The sequence below is a fragment of the Dioscorea cayenensis genome, chromosome 15 (genome assembly GCF_009730915.1).
Source record: "Dioscorea cayenensis subsp. rotundata cultivar TDr96_F1 chromosome 15, TDr96_F1_v2_PseudoChromosome.rev07_lg8_w22 25.fasta, whole genome shotgun sequence".
NCBI classification, from domain to species: domain Eukaryota; kingdom Viridiplantae; phylum Streptophyta; class Magnoliopsida; order Dioscoreales; family Dioscoreaceae; genus Dioscorea; species Dioscorea cayenensis.
Genome location: NC_052485.1, coordinates 8938695 through 8945610, shown reverse-complemented (window position 1 = coordinate 8945610; position 6916 = coordinate 8938695).

Here is a 6916-nt window from a genome sequence, read left to right as displayed (position 1 = left end):
GCCGGGGCATAGTGTAGGGTTAGTCACGGTTGACCGTAGGTTTGGGACCGTGTGTTTAAGAATTTTCATGACTTATTAAACATCAATTAGGAGATATAATGATCGGTTTTTCACTTGAAGCAATAGTCCTAGGGTGAGCAATGTCCGGGTGCCCCACTTTCTTCGATTGCCTCTCCTATCATCTTACTGCGTCTCCTTCTTGTTTTTTTTTATTTCTATTTGCATAGATATTATTCACACCACTTTGGATCATCTTCACCATAGTTAAATATCAATTCTTATGTTTCTGATCACTATTCCTTGTAGATACGACTACCCACTCATCAGGGTACTTTATTACTTAGACAACCCGTGTACTTGCGGTACGCACTCACAAGGGATTTGTCAAGGTGACCGAAACCAAGAAGAGGGGATATTTTGATAGGACACTGTGAATCCTACGTTACGAGGAGAACAACTTTAGAAAATAAGCATATGTCAATCTCCTTTTAACATGTATTACCGGTAAAGAATTAAGCCCTTGTTATTCAAGTGTTATAATATGTCAGGTTTGTGATTCAACTGTTTTTATTTGTAACTAAGGGTGTTTCCCTTTATTATTAAATGTTTCCCTTTATTAGAAAGGGTTTTTGTTTATTATCTAGCATTTATGTTTATTATACACATAATTTGTTTAGTTTTTGAAGGTTTCGTTTAACATATGACACTTGTGCTGCTTGAGGTTTTTCAAGCTGGTCCTCATCAATCAAGAAAACGAGACATTGTAAAAGCCCCATGGAGGGAACTCAATCTTTCAAGATTGGAAACCTACCACCACACCCCCTTCCTATGGTGAACAAAGAGGGATCCCGCAAGGAGGTGGGAACAACTCACTCCCCATCCAATAGCCCCTAGTTAACCATTGACCAGAGTTTTTCAATGGATAATCCTCCAAAGAGGATAATAGATGACAACACAACATCATGGCTACTAGAAAGGTTAAAGTTGTTATGGAAAAGGTTGACAATATGTGCTCCTGGTTGGATACACTTAATGCGTGGGTTGGAACAGGCGAAGAAAATGACCTGCCGAGAATCATTTATGAGACTGGACTAATCGTTAATGAGAATTTATCAAACATCATTATGGCAAATGAAGAATTATAGCTTGGGAAGACTTATATCATCCTAAAAAGGAAATGCACAGTCTGTATCATACGGATGAAGAAACTAGAGTAAGCAACTATTAGCTTAGGCATGAACTATACAATAGACAAGTACGATTCCTCCCTATCAATGCATCTTGACTTGAAAACCTATTTATATAGTAAATTAAAATATATTATATCCTCGTTATATTTATTATATAACTATTACCATTTATTATTAGTTGTTTCACTTATTATTGAAGATTTCAACCTATTATTGATTGTTATTGAAAATGGTACTAGGTATTAAAACTTTTATGTTTGTCATTGCCTTTAACAAATTGATGTAGCTTACCTAGAGGTTGAGGCTTTCTACGACAGTTTCCTCAAGTTTTTGTCTATATTAAGATAAAGGTAAATTTTCTATTGACAAGAATGCTCATGACGCTCACATATCATATTCAATAACTTGAACCTTAGTTAAGAGGGAAAGGTACATGCTAGATGGAAAATCAAGATAATAATGAAAAACATCATACAATATATAAAAACACACTATACTAATAAAAAAAGATGAAACACATTATGATAAGCATTAACACAATATAATAAGTATTAAACTACTATAGTAAATATGGCCATTCAACTTCTGAATCATATGGGTATTGACCTATTTTTCATAAGCTTGTTGGGATGGGAATGTGTATTAGTTGAAGGATATGTTCTTTGATAATGAATTCCTTTAGTGGTGTATCATAAATGAGGTGTGAACAAATAAAATAAGCAAGAATAGAAGGTAATAATCGAAAACACTAAATTTTAAATGGAAGCCTATAATTTTATTGAAAACATCATATAACATACAAAAACTTAAGATTTTAAGTGGAAGCATTGTATACTAAGTGGAAACTTATAAATAAAGGGACAATTTTTACACAAGGAGAAATATTAGAATAAAATTAGATAGTGATTGGGAGTTGGTTAATTTTGATTACTCGGGATATAAATCTGGCTGAATAAAATTCCACATAGTATAAGAACGTAGAGACACGTTAATTACAATGGGAGCGAAGAGCCCTAGAGAATGTCCACCATCTCTTTAACTACATCAACAATGAAGTTGACGGGATTGTACCATTTGTTGTACATCTGATATGACAAACTTCATCCTTATGTGGGAAATTGTGAGGGCCATTGTTCATATATCTCTCCTAGTACTGGCTCCTAAGAAGTTAACATGGTAAACCGATTTTCTTGTATCTCGCACAACATCACACAAAAAAAAAACCTCTATTTATAACCTCCCGCAAAAACATCTTATACCGAAAACTACACAAGATATGAGAAACCTTTTAAAAAAAAGAAGACTCACACTGAATATGGATGTTTTTCTTTGGTCTTCCTTCTATGGACAAGGATGGCGAGTCAATATAGAAAAAGAGATGGTCATATATTGGAAGACAAAATGGATAACACCGAAAAAAAATAAAGAAACAAAGAAAAAAAAATGACAAAATTATCACAGAGAAATGAGAACAAAAAGGCTTAAGTGAGGAAGAAGAATTGGAAAAAGTATGTTATTTCGATTAAAAGCTAAATAATGGTAAAAAAAAATAAATTAAAATATGAATAAATTGGTGGAGTGAAGTGATGTGATTGGGAGGACTTTTTCCTTTTATGAGACAATAGTGTAAAATGCTGAAATGTAAAAGCTCAAAAAGTACATATAATACAAAAAGTAAATGTGATTGGGAGATTTTCTCACATAGCACAGGTGTAAAAATGAAAAACTATAAATTTTACTAGCAGTGTGAAGTTGAGGAACTAAAATGTAAATGAACTAAAAAAGCATGGACTGCCTAGGATATTCAAATATTAGAGGGTTTATTTGGGAAGTTTTAAAACTTACAATGATCTATAATTAATTTTATTTTAAAAAAAAAAATTTATTTAGATCTTGTAGTGTCCGTTAATAAGCCATCAACAAATCAAAAAATTTCTTATGGAGTTAAAATAAAAATGGGTAATTGACTACTTAGAATTAATGAGAATATTATTTAAACTTTTATTTGTGAAAATTTATATCATAATAGTGATTTGTTTATTTTTCCCAAGTAAATTTTTAAACCCCACAAAACACAATAGAATTGAAAAATTAAATTATATTTTGGGGAATTTATAGGTATATCCCTGAAAATATCAAAATTATGATTACAATCATGAAAAAAAATCAAATTGTATAAAAGCCCTTCAATTTATGGTTTCTTTGGAATTATATGTTGTGTTTAAGAAGTTTGGATGTTAAATTAAAGCGAGTATTGAAGTAACAACTATTAGAATCTTGTATGTAGATCCTTATAAGTGTTTTAATGAAAATTCTAACTATATATATATATACACTTGTAAAAGTGTTTTCACATGAGGTATGGTTACTTCACATTTGGGTCCTCATTTCTCGAGTGGATTGATGAGAGAGTTACCGATACAAAACAATTGTAAATTGAGAGGTATGCAAAAAATTCATTTTTCTTTTTCAAAGATATAACCAATTTTGGGTTTATTTCATGAATATATATATATGAAAAATATATTTAGTAATATGAAGTAGTTGATATTGTTGTAGTCTATCTTGGTTTTGATAAAGCTACAAGCACTACCCCATTAAGGAGACATGTATTATTGACCACCTAGGAATTTATTAACCTGGTCAGAAGTGACATGGGGCGGTGAAAGTCCTACCATGTGCACGCCTATAAGATTTTCAGAAACCAAACCAAGTTAATAAATCCTTCTGCCATGCAAATTTGGAGGAAGGGATCAATACCTCCCAAAGAGGATCCATCAAGGGCACGAGAATAGTAATAGAGAGTACCACTACAGTACTACAATATCACTATAGAACTTCAACATAGGGTTAATAAATTGGGCCGGTGTAATACTACAACACTACAATAATGTTACATTATGATGGTGTCGTTAAAGTTGATATTGCTGAAAATGATGCTAAAGCAATGCACTAGAAATCACACTTGGAAGCAAAGAAGGTTAAGGAGAATGAATGTAAATCAAATATGCTCAAATTTTAAGATACGGAATTGAGCTTTATTTCAAGTCCATGCAGTAAAACAAATTCTATTTATTATCTCATAACAAATTTTAAGCTAAATACTGACATAACTTACTTTTGCTTGTTTTGAGATAGTTTCATTAGAATTTCTACTTTATTTTTGGCTTCAAACAATCCAAAATAAAACTAATAAATAATGAGTATGGCCAAGAAAAAGTGTCTACATAAAGCAAATTGGAAGATTAATATTGAAATAGGGTTGAGCTGATTTACTTGTGTCAAAACCAAAGAGAAGGCCACCAATTACAGTAGTAAAAGCAAATGCAAAAACATAATGGTTACTCCAAGCAAGAGACAAACCCTTCCTGAAATCAAGTTCAACAACATAAGGATCATCTTTAACAACACTAGCATAAGCTACAACAAATATCTGCTTCAATCTTATCTCTTCTCAATGTCCATTGAACAAATAAACTAAGAGAGGATTGATCAAGGAAGTGGGAGAGGGGGGAGTGATGCTTACATGTACTTAAAGATGGGACCTGGTCTATATATAAATAGTATTAATTTTGTTTTAAATTTTGAACTGTATCATTGATTTGTATAGATTCTAAACACAAGATTTAATTTGAATTAGATTTAATTTGAATTAGATTTAATTTGAATACAAATTTAAATTAATATTATCATAAAATTAATTTGAATAGAATTTTAATTAACAATTGCTTCTTAATTTTTTTATCTTTTTTTTAAAAAAGTGGATAAGCCTTATTTCTTAAGATAAAAGAGATATAAATCTACAACAACATGAAGAGAGAGTAAAGGAAGAAATAGAAAGGAGAGATATGGAAAAACATAACTGAGGAGCGTGATAGAGAGTTACAAGTGAGAGGGAGGAAACAATTAAGAAGATCCACTACCAGTGAAATACATCAACAACAGAAGAAAAGAACCACAACAACTACCCTGGGTGAAAATGAGTCGCGTTATAGGTTACTAACAGATTTCCTTAACATATTTCTTGAATGAATCATTCTTCTAAACATTCTTTTTGAATGAATCATTCTTATGCATGTTTTTTAAATGAAGCATTCGTATGATTAACTATTTTTTTTCTACAAGCATCCATCTCATTCTTATTATTTACCATTCCTACAATAATACTCAATTCCAGAAATAACCCTTCTTTTTTGTCAACACAATCTTCTAGCCTTTTCCACTTATCTTCATCGCCCTTCCCTCACTTTCACTCTCCTATATCATTACTCAACTACAACAATAAACTCTTTTTTAATTAAACATGGTCTTGTTTGTTGGCTATGTTCAGAGTTTGCATGAAAATAAAGTGACAACATGTATGTGACTATAGTGCATTAGTGTTGGAGCCACTCAAAGGGCTCTATTATGAAGTCAAAGCAAGTTACATTTATTATTGATAGCTTAGTCTTTATCTTTTTAGCTGTCAAGTTGGTCTAGCTAGTTTACTTTATCTGCTATCATGTTATAGTTTGCTAGTTGTCATGTTGCGTTTGGTTAAGCATTTAAGCCTTACATTTGAATAGTAGAACAAGATGCATTGTTATGAGTGAAAAGTGAACCTGGTTGTCCAACCATTATAAAACTTCAATGAGTGTTACTTCATCAATATTATTCTCTTCCTGAGTTTTATTATATTTGCATCTTCTCAGAAGAAAACCAACGCCTTGTAAAATTTTAACAGTGGTATCAGAGACAGTGTTAACGATCCACTTCTCTCCTCAAGATGTCCGACAGTAGTGGGAGTTCCTCGTAGACACCACTTCCCTTCTTCAATGGTGAAAGTTATAATATTTGGAGCTTGAAGATGGAAACTATCTTGGTTTTCAAAGACCTTTGGGGTCTTGTTGACAAGGATACGATGAAGACGAGATAAATCAGCATCATCTGAATGAAAGTATTAAGAGAAATGCCAAAGCTTTGGCACTCATACAACAGTCTTTGGATGAGAAGATCCTCATCAGGATTTCTCAAACCAAAAATGCAAAGAAGTCATGGGACGTTTTGAAGAAGGAGTATCAAGGTTGTGTCAAGAGTTCAGAATCCAAGTTGTATGCTTACCAGCAAGAGTTTGAAACCATTCGCATGAAGAATGGTGAATCTGTCTATGATTATGTGAGCAGAATTCTCACAGTTGTGTTTCATATTTGAGCACTTGCTAAAGTGCTCACTGAACAAGTTGTGGTGAGGAAGATATTGAGAAGTCTCTCTCCAAAATTTTTCCATGTATTTTCCTCAATAATAGAAGCCAAGAATGTCTCCAAACTTAGTGTTGAAGAGCTGAGCAGTTCTTTGGCAATGAAGGGAGGCTAGACTTGGGTCTTAATTTAGCTGAAGCTAAAGCCTTTCATGGCAAGGCTGAGAGTGCACCATCACCATCCAACCTACAATTTTCTAGAAGAGGGAGAGGTCACACTAGTTTCATAGGTAGATCAAGAGGAATGAGGAGAGGAAGAAGTCAAGATGCAAGAATTCCAAATGATTCAAGCAATGAGCTTACATTCAACTAAGATTATAAATCAAACAAGTCTCATTTACAATGCTATAATTGTAAAAAATATGGGCATTATAAGTCATAATGTTGGTAAAACAAAGAGAAGAAGAAGAAGGCGACCAATATGGTTGAATCAGGCGAGCAAAGTCACCCATTCAGACAGCAAAGCCATCTCTTCATGGCTATTGGAGAG